This window comes from Pleurodeles waltl, chromosome 6, assembly GCF_031143425.1.
Source record: "Pleurodeles waltl isolate 20211129_DDA chromosome 6, aPleWal1.hap1.20221129, whole genome shotgun sequence".
In the NCBI taxonomy this organism is placed as follows: domain Eukaryota; kingdom Metazoa; phylum Chordata; class Amphibia; order Caudata; family Salamandridae; genus Pleurodeles; species Pleurodeles waltl.
Window position 1 is genome coordinate 1573574218 of NC_090445.1, and position 15578 is coordinate 1573589795.

Consider the following 15578-nt stretch of genomic DNA (forward strand, 5'->3'; position numbering starts at 1 on the left):
GCAATGCTTTTTGGACAGCCGGCTCGACAAACAGCCGCACTGGCGCATCGCGGCACCTTTGGGCGGCCCTGACTTTGTTTTGTCTTAAACTTCGGCCAGCAAGATCTCGACTCTTCTTGAACGCCTGCACAGTGGGCCGCCCGCCAAGTCCCCGCGTCGCAGCAGGGCCACTGTTTACATTCTGTAACCTGAGGCAGCACACTGTCTATTTCAGGGCGGGCTGGGAGGGTCCTGCGCGGATGTGATGGCTCCAGAGTGGGAGGAGCGCGGCACCTGTTTAGTGTAAATAAATAGTCGCGCTTTTGCCTCTGAAAGGGACAGTCGCGACCTGCTCTCGCTTTCTCTCCATCTCACGTCAACGAGTTGGACGCGCGACCCCTGCGCGCAGGTAAGCGAGCCTAGGGTTGTACTGATTTATGACATCTCTCCGCCGATGGAAACGCGTGATGTCTCTTTTGCAGACTGCCTGAGCAGGGGGCAGTGGTGTTGGGCAGGCGGGCTGGAGCTGCGCGGAGAGCGTGTTCCTGGTGCTGCTGCACCCACCGCCTGCTTTCTGTCCTGTACCCCTCTGCCCTGCTTCACACCAAACACGCCCTTAACAGCGCCTTTCCTTCTCTCTCTTCTCTCCCCCCTCTCTCTCCACCTTATGCTCTTCTGTTCTTGTTCTCCGTCCGCACTACCTTTCACAACTCCTGTTTTTTCTATGTGCCACCCTCCTCCTCTTTCTTTCCGCTGCCTTCCTCTCTTATTTTCACTGCTAGCTGTTCTCGCTATCTGTTTAGTTCCCTCGGTCCCTTCAATTTTTCTTTCGCTTTCTTCATCCCTCCACCTTTTCCCTACTGTCTCTCTCTGTCTGGTTCTTTATCTCTTTTGCTCTCATCCTCTATGACTCTCCACTCGCTTCAAATCTCTACGTACACTTCCTCTCTACCTCTTCCTGTTCTCACACCACCCCTGTCTCACTGAGTCTCCTACGTTCCCTCTCCCCTTGATCTTTTTATTCTCTGCAGACCCCTCCAGTTTTCATTCTTCCGCTCTCTTTTGTGCTCCCTTTCATTCTCTCTCCCTTTGGCTCTATTCGTCTGACGGTTTATCTCTCCTTCTTGTACTCTTTCATGCACTTCTTTCCCTCCCTGCACTCCTCTTTCACCATTTCATGCTCTTCCCTTTTCAACATCACCCCTATTTTCATAAACATTTATTCGTCTTCTAGCCTTTCTATCGTTCTATCGTCCTCTTGGCTCCGTTACCTTCCTTTGTCTTTCCCTGTACAAAATCTATTTTTCTCTTTGTGTCTCTCTGTCTCTCCCACTCCATCTCTCTCTCTCTGTCTCTTGTGTTTGTGCTGCACACTCTTAGAGATATGTGGATAATGCACGGCTCCCAAGAGTAAATTAGTGGGTCTTGGCCAAAGATAGCCAGACTATATTTTTTTCTGAGTCTTGCTCTTTATACTTATTTCGCTGTTTCTTTTGAAATCTCTTTCCAGTTCTCTCACACACTTTCTTTATTTGCAGTGTTTAATTTGTGCCAGGTGCTTAGCACCAGCACTTATTTGTAATTGACTGCCACGTGGTGGCGCCATCTGTATATTTTTGCCATATCAAGCCACCTTATGAGGGCAGGAGACAGTGTAGATGACCTACAAAATGTCCCTGTTGCTAGGTTAGGTGAGTGCGCAAATGGCGAAATGCAGTTTTGCCTGCAGTTCTGAAAATCCTTGCCCCTGAGCTGTTTATATCAACTAGTTGCCTGCTTCTTTTGTTTGATGTGTAATGCCATGTACAACATTCATGGCAAACATAATGTATTCTATACATACTCTAGGGGGCTTGGTTCAGCCTCCTTCACCACTTGGCTTCTTTTGCTCAGAGACCATTAGCCACTGTCTTAAGGCATTGTCAATCTAATATTGGATCAGACGCAGCAATATGTTGGTCTCACTTTCTTGGATATATTTGGATATATCTTTTCACTTCCCTTGGAATGCACAGGCATTACATTATTTCATCCCTGCATCGTGTACATAAAGAACTCTTTTTTTCAATTGACTTGCACAGCAGCAGGCGTTTTCGATTGGTTTAGCTAGTGCTAGAGTGCAAGCGGCAATCCACTTGCCTTTGCCAATGGTTATTTAAATAGTACTGACAGACTCTGCGTACTTAGTTTGGCCCACCTCCCAGCTTAGTTGTACTGTTTTATAAGTGCATGCACTTCTACCTCACACTTGCACAATTACAGTGGAAACAGAGATGCTGTTGCCTGTTGCCTTCTGCCTGCATTCTCAGTGCTCAATGAGTGCAGGTCAGGAGCTAGGCCGGCCTTCTAGTCTGTGCATCATCAATGCCGCGCTTCAATCCATGGAGTATGCAGTAAAAGGACAAGCCTGTCCGTCAGGTTTTCTGGCACAAAAAAGGTGATAGGAGGAATACTTTCAATAAGTGTAAGCACTTGCAATCGCTCGGGGTAGCCTTCTAACCCGTCTTTCCTTTAACCACCATGGCACCGCAGTTTGAACCCCGACATATGCAAATCAGACTTGGCATCCTCCAATAGTAACAGTCCAGCTCAAACTGCCAAGCCAGGTCCTCCCTGAACCAGAACACAAGCAACCAAAGAGTAGTTTCACCCTGAATGGGACTCACCACTCAGGTGTAGTTTGGCTACAGTGGCACAGTGAGCATTGGACCCACTTCTGGGCAGACCCTTGCCACGTAAGGCGGTGCATTAAGCACAAAAAAGGTGATGGGAGGAATGCTCACAATACATTTAACCTGTGGCATCACTCTGGGTAGCATCCCAAACCACTGTTCTGTTGCCCACCATTCCCCCTCAGGTTGCATCCAGCCATATGGAAATCAGTCTTGACTGTGTTCCAACAGTCCGGCGTGGACTGCCAGGCCTGGTACTCCCTGAACCAGAAAGCAAGCAACCCAAGATTGTTTTCCCCCTGATTGGGGGCTCATAAGTTGGGTGTAGCTTGGCTCCAGTGGCACAGTGAACACAAGTTCCCTGCCAAGTGTGCCCCTGGAAACAGGTCAGACCCAACTGAAAAGGTCTGACTCTTGCAAAAAAGAAGTCTTGGATTGTTTGTGTTCTGGTTTAGAGAGGACCTGGTTTGGCAGTTAGGCTGGACTGTTCCAATTGGAGCAGGACCAAGACTGATTTGCAAATTGCTGTGCCTAATCTAAGATGGCCTGTTGGGCAGCCATAAGGGGTTGGAATGCTACTCCAGTGGTTGCCAGAGGTTAGACAAATTAAAAGGAAAACCATTCCCTTCTGTTAGTGTCATGTTTTCTGCACCAAACCAATGTGAGCCACCGAGCCAGTCCCTAAATTAAGATAAGGTGAGTCACTGTGTTTACATGTGCTTAAGCCTCCCATCTGTCTATGTCACTCAGGCTTTGTGGCACGAGCCAGCGCTGCTTCACATGGATAGATGGGCAAGTCTTTCTAATCTTCCCCTTTGCCGAAAGTACAGGACTGCTCGCAAACAAACATTTTCAAAAAATATTCGAGTAGTAGAGTTAGGATAGTAAATAATTCTCTTGAATGCTTAGGGATTTCTATGGCTCCTCTCTGATTTTTTTGGGAAGCATCCAAATACAGCTGTTCGTGGGTAGCAGCTTGAATAGTTAGCACCCCTCCCTATGAGAGCCCCAGCCCAGGGCTCGGGCAGCTGGAAGATGACAGCGAGTAACAGTGACTTTGTGGAAGAAAGTTGTTGAATGTTTAGGTATTATGGAAATGGTATAGTGACATATGCTTTACATACAGTGCCATTGTATGTAAAGGATCATTCTTTACATACAGTGCCACTGTATGTAATACATCGCATCATACTTTACCATTCCAGTGTCTCCTATGGCAGCCATATAAAAGCATACCTTGGGATGGCAGTTACTTCATTGCCCCCCTTCCCCTGCAAGTAGATTCTGCAGAGGAATGACCGATTCCTCAGTGGCCCGTATGTAAATATGACAGTTCTACACCCGTATGCACAGAAAATGTAGTTTAGGATGGCAGTTTATTCAAAAACCTCTATATGTGCATGTGCTTTACTTACAATTGGACTTTAAGAAAATGTTATGGCTATGTATGCTTTACCTGCTGGGGCCTTTCAGGAATTTGTCCTGGCAGTGATTATTTTACATATGGGAAATTGTAAACATCCATTCAAATCTATTCTGTACATGCGAATAATTAATGAAACCTGGATGGCAATATATGCTTTACATGCAGGAAACAATCACTGCAATGTATGCTTTACATACAGGGTCATTGTGGAATATTTTATGGTACTGCATTATACATTACCATTTCAGTTTCCACAGTGCTTGTATCAGAATGGAGGGCAGGGGAGGAGGGAAAGCAAAGACAAACACCCTCCAATTCACATAACCACTACAATATTCCCTGCTAGAATGTAGACACCGGGACAACTTCATACACACTGTTGTTTTTAGGACTAAGAGACTTCACCCAGCCAGAAGGTGGAATGCTTGTTCATTGAGCCCCTTCTAGCACTTGTCTTAGAGATCCTGGTGTGAGCTTCCACTCTTATGTAGGGGAGCCTGGGAGGCGTTTTCAAGGTTGATACCAGAATGTGTGCTGTCTGATGAAAATGTGTGGATATTGAATAAAGGGCTAAGGATTATAAATGGGTATAGGTTAAAACTACATGATGCTGGCGAATGAATATTGTATTGAATCCCCAATGGTAGTAATAAATGGTAGTGGGGACTAGTTCACCCCCACACATACAGGTCAACATGTGTCTGCAGAGCTGGCAGTCTTCATAGATAGGTATTATTCATGTCTGTCTAGCCTTCTCTGCTATCTAGATGTATCAGAAAATGTAGCTGAGAAAATAAAGTTTAGGAATTTACCACTTTTGGTCTAGGGTTGCATTTTCAGAGGACTCCTCATTTGATGAAAGCATGTCTGGTTGGGGCACAGGCATAATAGCAAACATGATCCCCCACAGAGATTAAAATTATTGGAGGCTGGTTATTAGTAGATGTAAGTACACCTACCACAAGCAATAATGCCCCCAAGACAATGTTTGGTCCAGTCAATGTCTCAAAAATCAGTTCCTGGCTCAACCCTTGTAGCTTGGCAACGAGCAGGCAGGCTTAACTTAGGAGACAGGTAGGTAAAGCATTTAAATACACCAATACAGTAAATAAGTAAGACGCAACACACAATAAAAATCTCACACCAATTTGTAGAAAAAGGAAATATTTTTATCTTTAAAATGACACCAAACTACAAAAAATCCAATATAGGAAACCAGAGATATTAATTAATTTTTAAAGATTAAAAGTAGATCTAGCGATTAGAAGCAATTAGTGCTCAAAGGGTTAAAAGAAAAAGGTTGCACTCGACTGGGACACATTCAAGAGTTCCAGCCGTCTGCAATGTAACACTTTTACACTTACTTCTAGAACTGTTTCTTGATGCAGGAAAGTGCAATCCAAGGTTCTAGAATCTCTGAGTTGCTCCTTGGGATGCTGGGACTACAATTCCCACAATGCACCTGGTCAGATCCTTAAAAGTCCACTGAACGCTGTCCACCTGGGCTCTTCTGGCAGGAGTTGATGCAGGTGACTCTTGGTAGCTCCTTTATACCTGTCGCTTACAGGGAGTCACTCCTAAAGCCTTCAGAAGCCAGGCAAAGTCATCTTTTGTAAAAGCTCATAGTGTGCAGTAGATGTAGTCCTTGTGGGTGCAGTCCTTCTTGGTGCAGACCAGGGATTCAGTAGGGCAGACCTTTTTCTTCTTCTTGTTTCAAGGCAGGGATCTTTGGGTGTCCACAACACCAATCCAAGGGTCTAGATGCTCTGGGATGGTCCTTGAGATATTAGGACTACGTTTCCCAGAATGCACCTGGCCAATTCCTTCAAAGACCACTAGGGGCTGTCCAATTGGGTTCTTTTCGATTGAGATGGTATGGTGCAGGTGAAGCTTTGTTAACCTGTTGCTTTCTGGGAGTCCACTCATGAGTTGTTTTTGAAGCAAGGCAAAGCCCTTAAGGCTGTTGTTCAAGTGTGCAATGGGGGCAGTACTTCAGAGTGCAGTCCTTTGGGTTGCCGACCAGAGTTCCTGCAGGGAAATCCTTCTTCTTGTGATTTCATGCAGCAGATCTGAGTTACAGTACAGATCAGCCGCTTTTATTCAATCATCTTGGGGGACAAGCATGGGGGGCACCCAAAAGCAAGACAGCTTCTTCCAAAGTGTGGAAGTTTATTGTCCTATACAGTACTGCACTTTAAAATTTCAAGATGGACAATTTTCCTCCTGAGGAGCAAGACCTGGCTAAACCAACCTACTGGTGTGGCTCATTTCCATGAACACTCCCTCTCTGAACATCTGCATATTCCTTTCCTGGTCCTGCTATCTTTCTGTGGGGTACAGGGTGAGAGAGCAGGCCTGGCTGGCATTCCCTTCTGTCCCGCTTCCTTTGATTTACCCAGCCCCCTTCCTGGCCTCAGCATCTGCAGACCTCCTTCCATCAGATAACCTGTGTTCGGTGCAGGCCACTTATCACCTCATCAATGCAGCCTGGCTAATCCTGTTAAGGCTGACCGATCAGGAGAGGTCACTAGCAGGCTGGAATTTGGCTTACAGAAAAGGAAGTCATACATTATTTTCTGTATTAGTTATGATATATTCAATAGTGGCAAATTGTTGGATTTATCATTACCATTCTTTTGATTCCTTTCATGACACATTTAGCTCCATCCTAGCAATACTTATGCTAATGGAAAATTTTCCTATTTCACAATGAGAAGAAAATGAAAGGTGCAGTTTTTCCCTCACCAGGACATCAAAACAACATTTATAATGTCACTGCTTACAGTTGCATGGCACCCCACCCCTGGGATATCTAGAGGAGACCTTAGGGGTGCTTATATGTAAAAATAAGATAGATCATCACTTTGGAGGTAACTTTAATTCCAAAGAGGAATTTGCACACATTTTACTTTTTAAAGACAGTCTGCAAGACCTTCAAAAATGACAGCAGGCAATACAGCAGTGCACACTCCAATGCAGGAAATCTGCTGGACCTCTGTACCTTCCTGCCCTGTTATATACTAGGGACTTATAAGTAGTTTGAATCCCCCTTTGCCCTATTATCTACGAGGGACTTATAGGGGTCTGTCGTTGCCAATTGTAATTGGACCATTTTACCATATACCTTTTGTTCTCAGCACTGGCCCTGGGCCTGTTTAGCACAGCCCAGGGTACAATCAGGGTCACTTACCACCAGTATCAGTCAGAAACATTGGGGTGAACATGCTAAAAGGATGTATTTCTCATAAGATGGTAAATCTCCGAGTCACTAAGCCCCTAGAAGCAGGGCTTTAACTTTTTGGATCTACAAATGCAAACCTATGCCACTGGTTGTACATTCTTAGTCAATCTGTCCCAACCATAGATACCTCAGGGCATATCCCCTAATCTGTACCTGTCTGAGCTGCAGTATAAACCATGCAGTCTGTCAGGGCTCTAAACATCTCCCAAACTGTACCTGTCTGACCTGCAGATAGCTAACGGGGTGAACCCCACAGTCTGCCAAGGCTCTAAATATCCCCTAAACTGTATCTGTCTGAGACGCAGATATCTCATGGTATGAACCCCACAGTCTTGCAGGGCTCTAAACATCTCCTGAACTGTACTTGTCTGAGCTACAGATAGCTCACAGTATAGACTGCATAGTCTGTCAGGACTCTAAACATCTCAGTGTATTATACAGACACAATAACCAGTCAGAGCTGAATACGTTTTTGGATTTATACTCTGTGTAGTGTGTGGCAGGTATGCAGAGTTATGAGGATGTTAATACCATGCAGTAACTGCCAGAGCTCCAGTGGTTTCAGGGTACAAATACTATATGGCACCTTTAGGGTTACAAAGATCTCAGCTTAGCAACTCCACATTGTACCTGTTAGGACAGGTGGCTGCTCCTGGTATTAAGTGCAGTCTGTATTTCTCAGGGTTGAAGCCATCTAAGGTTATATAAATCCTGTATTGTAGATGCCAGTGCTGCAGAGATATCTGGGTATTACCAGCATAGTACACCTTTCGCAGCTGCAGGGATATCAGGACATTACCAGCAGTTGCAGGGCTGCAGAAATCTTAGGATATATTATCATGTGATAATTGCCAGGAATGCAGAGATCTCTGGTTGTGAAGACTTTATTGTAACTGTCGGGATGTGCCCGGATCATAGCGTATGGAACACATATTGTGCCTGTCAGAGCAGCAGAGACTTAAGGGTGCAATCCCATGCCTATGAGAGATACAGAGAACTCATGGTATTAACCACGTACTCTACCATTCACAACAGCAGAGACCACGGGGTATTAACCACATAAGTATAGCGTTCATGACTTTGGAGGTTTGGCTATGTGGTCGCCCACCCGATTTAGAGTGTGCGAACACCTGGACAGTTTTCACTGTTCATCATTGCCAGGTAAAACTACGTTCTAATGGGCAGTGAGCGCTCCAAAATGACCCCACACCATGGGTGAAAACTCCCATGACGAGGGTTCATTATTGCGTTATTTTTATTTTTAAAAAGAAAATCCTACATTGGGATTGTCTTTTTAAAAACAAAACAATTTGAAAGTTTGATGTGTAGCTCCTTCATGTTGATGGAACCATCCGTCAAACTTTCAATGCATTTAGATGCAAGAACTGTCTGTTGGGCCGGCGGACATCTCTAACTTTGTTGAGAGGAGAACCCTCGCCACAGTGGGAGTCACGTACTCCACTGTGGCAATGGTACTTAATCCGTCCACCAACGTATAAAACAGGCTGCAATTTTACACAAAAACGCATTCCGGTATGCAGTCCATTCAGTCAGAGTGGCTGTGGCTTTAGCACCTGTGTGGCCCATGCTAAATCTTATTTCTTCCGCCTTTGCTCAATCATTCACGCCCTTAATCCACCTTTCAATCATGGTTGGCGTCAGGTTCATTCAGTGTACAGCTAAACTTCTTTTGGCAATAACAGCTGCATAATGCAGCTGTCATGCGCATCTTATTAGCACCCAAAGGAGGCACCCCACCGGCATGCACTTGGAGTCAGTTGAACTGCAATCCAGTATATTTGGTCATATTTTACTGACACTCATCTTTGTAAAATAAACCATCACCGGCTTGAAAATGCCAGCTCTGCTTGAAGCTTATGTTTAGTCCGGTCCAGGGGCATAGCTTCGAGGGTAGGGGTGTTTGGGGTGTTATACCCCCTAATAAATGTATTTTCTGATTAATAGTTGGATAGAGGTGATTTCTGTTGGGTGGTGAGATGTCTGTCAGAATTCACCTGGGATTATTGCATGCACACGCTGACAAAAACACACGCACATTCTCTCATCTCTGTTTGGAAAGCCCTAAAAATGTTGATTATTTTACAAATATTGTGTTTCTCTCACTTAGTACTCCTACCAATCCATATACCTCTCCCTTTCCACTGCCTCTTAGATGCCTCTCACGCGCCCTGCTTGTCGTATAATGTATTTTAACATTATATGCCAGCACGATTGTCAGGAAATCTGAAGCTTGCCCCCCACCCCCACCCAATGTTACCGACCAAGCTACGCCCCTGGTCAGGTCTCCACAAGTTTACCTTCTTTTCCTTTCGTTAGTGGGTAGGTCTTTCTACAGCTCAGGGACACTGATCTTAAGGGAGGGACATTATCTGTCAGCAGATTCCAGCTGGACTGCCCAAGGGCGCTAAAGGTCATGCTTTGTTACAGCTGGCCAGAATCAGGAGTTGGGCTTTTTAGGGACGGTTATCCACATTTGAAGCTTTTTTCCTATGCGCCACCTTTTGGTTGGAAGCACAACATTTAAAATTGCAAACGTCACCCACAACCAGATTGTTCAGCTGGTAAATAAATTGTTCCGATTTTGCTGTTGTTCAACAGCGCCATGAAACCGACTTGGGTTTGTATATATCCAATAGAATTTAGAAAAGTGGTTGTAACAGACACGGACCCAGATTTACTAATGCCCTGCACCAGTGCTAAGACATACAAAGTGGTCCATGATGTTTACTTTCTGGTATAAAAATCATTTTCCACTAGAAAGATGCCCTTTTCTCTGCACATAAATCAGTTTACGATGCTTTGCATCAGTTTTAGTCAAGGGGCACTACCAGCTATTCATTCTGTAGATCAGTGCAAACACCCATAGATTTTGACGCAAAACCCTACCTACTAAAATAGCCAGACCAGGTTTGCATCAAAATTAGTAATCTGTACTGGATTATATGATGCTAATACAAAACCTATGCTAGACTGACCTCTGTTAGGCTGTGTATTTGTAAGGCAGCCTTTAAGAGTGCCTGCGCAGGGGATGACCCATTAGCATGCCAGCCATAGTAGATAATGCTTGCTCTTTGTTTTTCTCCTTGCCTAATGCAGCCCACTAATTTTAGTTCCTGTGCTGCCTTGCCTGAAATGTAATTAAATCTGGACCATGGTGTGCTCACTGAACCTTGCTCAGTTTATTTTTTCTCATTTGTTTTTTACCCTTTTAATGAATTTGTTTTTGTTGCAGAGTACTTTGCAGTGTGTGGCTGTGTTCAAGCAGTTGATGTATATTTCATAAGAATATTCTGGGCATGTTTTGGACCATTTCTCAAATTCCTGTCACAGCTGTGCATTGCATTATGGGTATTTATTTTCATGTTTTATGCAGTTCAACTACAGAGTCCGTGCTGTTGTGGTCAGAGTGAAGCGACCCTTTGCAAGGAATTTTAAATTGAGCTATTTGCACAAGAGCCACAAGGTGAGGTGAATACACCACATTTTGTTATAAGTGCTAAATTGAGAATATCAGTCTACTGCCTCCAGGGTGGTGAACCACCATCTTTGTAAATTAGCAAAATGTAAAAATTATTTTTCATGAAAATGTGATGTCTTATATGAAAAGTGTGTAGTGAGGCAGGCATTAAACACTTGGTAGAACCTAACAAAACAAAAAAAGATCCATAAAATTCCAAAATAATTAGCAACTGCATGTAAATGTTATATTTAGAAGTATTAATTTACAAGAATACTCCAATTACAAGTATTGCTCCCGGTTTTATTGTATTTATTTTATAAAGATTTCCATCTGTATTTATCCAACTTTATTTTTTGACCATCTTATTGGCATTTATCCATATTTATTTTGTGTTTTGAGAATAAATTGAGTCATAAAATGGTATATTTCCACATTTATTTAACTAATAAACATGCACTTATACTTTGATGCCTGTCACATTGTAGAAAATTGAGCAGCCAAATGTAACAAAACACTACACCCACAGGGACATATTAGCATAATGTACAAATATAAGTTAACGTAAGCCTTTATTTAAGGATATCTCATCCTGTTGTTTCACTTCCCATGCTCTCTGTCTCTGAGTCTTTGGTCTGCAATTCAAGAAGGACAGCACAGAGAGTTACTCACACGAAGAACAATTTTCTGTATTTTTCTGCCTAACAAAATAAATACAGACAGGAAACACATTGGGGCAGATATAAGAGCCCCTACCGCCTCCTTGTGCCACATTAGTGTCATTTTTTCAACGCTAATGTGGCCCCAAAGAGGCCAAAATCGCTGCACCAAATTTACAAAGCGGCGCAATGCATACATTGCTCCACTTTGTAGCCCTTTGTGCTACATTATGCCTGCACCTGTATAATATATGCAAAGGGGGCATTCACCCGTTCAGGGATGAAAAAATGGCACAAAGAAATCTAAGAGATCTCTTTGAGTCATTTTTTGGGCACTTTTAACGCCTGCTCAGAGCAGGCGTTAAAAGGAGGCACACCATTGTTTACAGTGGGCCTCAATGGGCTTTGCAGGATTAGCGTACAACATTGTGACGCTAATCCTGCAAAGCTCCGAACTAGCGTCAAAACTTTTGATGCTAGTTCCCCGAACTACTGCCATGGCGCACAGTATATTATGTACGGCACACACATGGTGGCTAGGGGGCACTAAGGGGTGCAAGAAAAGTGCTGCTACGCTGGGTGCAGTGCAACTTTTCTTAAATCAGGCCCATTGTTTTCTTTCTGTATTGATCTGCAAAAATCTGTAAAAACTGAAAACTGGGAGCCTTAATACAATCATATGCCACAGGAGTGGATGGCTCGTGGCCCGTGGACTTAACATGCGGATGGCACCCAACACAATGCGCAATCTATTGTTGCCTTTTCCCATGTGCATTCCCCCGGTCCCTTACCCTCATGCCAGACATGGGGTTGCCGGTTTTGGGCACAGCATCACTGGCGCCGCCACCACACGTCCACAACTGTTTGTCACCTTTCATATCATCATATTCGTGGTAGAAGGCACACACCCTTCACACCGCCACATGCCCCATGCCATCGAGTCCTTCACCCTACAGAACATTTCACGGGGATGGTGATTTTTGGACAAGGTACCCCAGATGCACCCCCTGTACATTTCTAGAATTGCTTGTACCACGTCCGTATTTTCATACCAGAGACTGCAGCCAACCCCGAACCTGTACCCTATGTTTATCTACATTCAGGGGTGCGTAGCCCAAACCCACAGCACCTGCCAACCACTGTCCTGGGGGGTCACCCACCTTCCCTCCGCTGCCGCTCCAAACATCTCAAGCTGCTCCTAGCGTATGGCCAACCACCGACCTCTCTACCCACCCGACACCCCACAACTCACCGTCACGGTGGGAGGAGGGGATTACAGCGGCTGTGAGGGAGAGAAGGGCTTGGTCGCTGCAAGTGCCCTCTCTAGGACTCGCACTGCACATGCGTCATTCCGGCTCCAAGCAGGAGTGGCGGGAACAGGACGTGCGCAGGCCGGAACGGGAACCGTGAAAGGCTTTCTCAGAAGTGCACTTTTTAATCACAAACAATGCACTCGTCAAGGAACTGGCTCTTCTTCTGCGCAGACATTGCGGAGTCAGGGCGGCACCATGTGCTACTGCTAAGAAGAAATAGTTCACAAACCGCTACATTTGAGCCCTGGCCTGTGATATATTGAGTACTGATGGACTCCAGACTCCAGGTAAGGATAGCGGCAGAGGCGGGCAAGTCAGAGAATTCAAGGGAAGAATCGAACAACAGCCGAGCCTGCGGTGCAGCTTGGCTCTAAGAGCCAAAACACGAGCCAGGTCAGCAACGACATTTCATTGGAGGACACTGCCTCGCTCCCTCCACCAGTTTGGTCTTTCCGTTTCTCCCTCTTTGGGAGATCTAACTCTGTTTCTCCCACCGCCTCTTTTTCTCTCACTCTCTTCTCGGTTACTTCCTGGACCCGCTTTCTTTCTTCTCTGCATTGGTCTCTCCCTCTACCATTTCTAACCTTTCTCTTTTTCTCTTCTGCACTCTCTCGGTCTCTTTTGCTGTCACTTCATTTGCTCCCCTATCCGTCTCCATCCTCTACGTTTCTCCCACCGACTTTATTTGTCTTTCTGTCTTTCTTGCTCTTACCTTCTCTCTCACTCGTAAATTCCGTTATCAGCTTCCTTGCACGATGTCCTTCCTTTCTGCCTCCCTGCCTCTGCGCATTAATCACATCATTCCTCACAACCCCTGGGGCTGCAAAAGTGCTGGCCAGTGTCACCGGCCTGTGGCACTTTAACTGTAGAAGTTCGAATAGAAGGCAGCAATACCCAGCACCTCTACGACACCCAGAGAGGCTAGGAGAATTAAGTGATAGCAGTGCTTAATTTGAACTGGTGGTTTCCGGTGCGGGGCACCAGCACTTATTTTTGAGGGCTGGCACTTATTTTTCTGCCTCAACTGCGAGCAAAAGACACATATGGGAATGAGGGAGGAAGAGAAAAACGAAAACCGCCATGAAGGGCGAAAGCAGGACGTTGCAAGAGCGAGCTGAAGGGGCAGGGAGTGGCTGTAAATGAATTAAAGGGACCCGAGATGCTTCAGGATTACGCTGCCTCAGTATTCCGTGTTCCCACATTTAATTTCAGCAGCTGCTTGCTTCAGAGGAGAGCTTTGGACACCGGTGCGATTTTATTGACAAATTAAGCACTGAGTGATAGTGCACACATGGTTGCAGGGGAGGAAAAACCTATGACTTCACAGCCGAGTTTGCATGTGGCTCAAGACTCCCATTCAACCTCAAGCCAAACCAGGCATACGTCTCGCGCCAGGATTGAGCCTTCAATGGTTCGTCCATCTCTACATACTTTGGCCCCCAGATTTGGTGATTTTCTCAGTTCAAAGGGTCGCCTCACCTGCGTTTTAGGAAAGTGAACTGAGTAATATTTTGCATTTAAGTGGACAGGTAGTAGGCTGGTCTTGAAATGTACACACAATGACGTTCTTTCTGGAATTTAAATGCCTCTGGACATTGACTCCTACTGGTGCAAGTGACAGTGCTGGGAGTGGAAAGCATTTTCTCCAGAAACCCATTCATTGGGGGTCAGGGTGTGGCAGAGTAAAGTGGGTGGAGTCACGAGGGGTGGAGTTTGAAAGCAGAGTCTAACAGTCAACCTATACAATTATTTAAAAGAAAAATCTGCTGCAAAGAAATTGGCAACAAGGACATATGCAACAGTAAATCTGTTCTGCGTTACTTAATTGGTCAAAAGAGGTTGCATTTTAAAATATCTTACAGGATTAAGAGACCTACTGTAGAGATCATTGCCTGCCCAGCAACTTTGAGGGGATAAAAATAGCATTAGGGTAACTCTAGTGGTTAACACTGTTCTGGGAGAGTTCAGTGCTTTGTGCAGTCACTATTGTGACTCATAAATTAGCATAGAGGGTTAATGTGCCTGCTGCAAAGCACATCACCTAACATGCAGTTCACTGATTTGTATGTTTTTAGATAGGTAAGTGGGCTGCTGCTTTTGACACTGAGATCCTTTTGTTACTTCCAGTTCGCAACTTGCAAGCCTTCTAAAATAGCACAATAATCTTTTTTAACAGCATCAAGGAGCTGTACGTCCTGGGTTTAGATTCTTGTTGCTTCTTTGTCAACCTGTTATTCTAGGATTGCAAAGAAGGATTCCTTTGTGAAGTAATAAAGTATTTTTAGTACAGATTACCACAATCAGTGGGTTACATTTAATATCCTGATTTTGTGTTTCTCCCATTATTCACTCTTCACATATGATGTTTACAAATATGGATGATATGTATTTTCTACCCCTCATAACCCTCATTGTCATATGTAACTGTTTCTGTACATTGATTTAGAGACTTGTATAATTTATTGTACCTCTGTGTGTAATGTAAAGCACTCTGATACTCTACACTGGGATGAGTAGCACTATGAAAGAATTAAATAAAAAAGCAATAGTCAGTATTTAAATGAATCTTAGTGTAATTTCTCACACAGGCAGATAAATGCTGGGTTCTTACAGTGCAAGCACATCTTACATAGGGAGTTGAACAGAGTTAAAAGCCTTTCTTGGCTAGGTTCTTCTAAGTACTTGTGAAGTGATAACTAGGTGTGGTTCTTTGTTTCCTTCCATTACATATGCATATGGGTGTTAGGCTCCAGGTGGCTCCCATCCAGAATAATACCGGAAGAAAAGGAGGACTGATGGCCTTTTAAATC

At 44.6% G+C, this 15578-nt stretch overlaps 1 protein-coding gene across 4 annotated transcripts in view; it reads left to right on the plus strand.

Moving 5' to 3' along the window:
- Nucleotides 1-254: 254 nt before the first annotated feature.
- Nucleotides 255-15578, plus strand: part of LOC138301147 (uncharacterized) — a 50566-nt gene continuing 35242 nt past the window's right edge. Inside the window, exons 1-2 of one of the 4 annotated variants that reach the window (XM_069241316.1) lie at nucleotides 255-388; nucleotides 10713-10802. The gene's annotated coding sequence lies outside the window, so the exon portion shown is untranslated. Of the gene's footprint in view, nucleotides 389-10712; nucleotides 10803-12811; nucleotides 13162-15578 lie in introns of those variants that run through there. The other 3 variants (XM_069241318.1, XM_069241320.1, XM_069241319.1) reach the window with 3 other exon arrangements.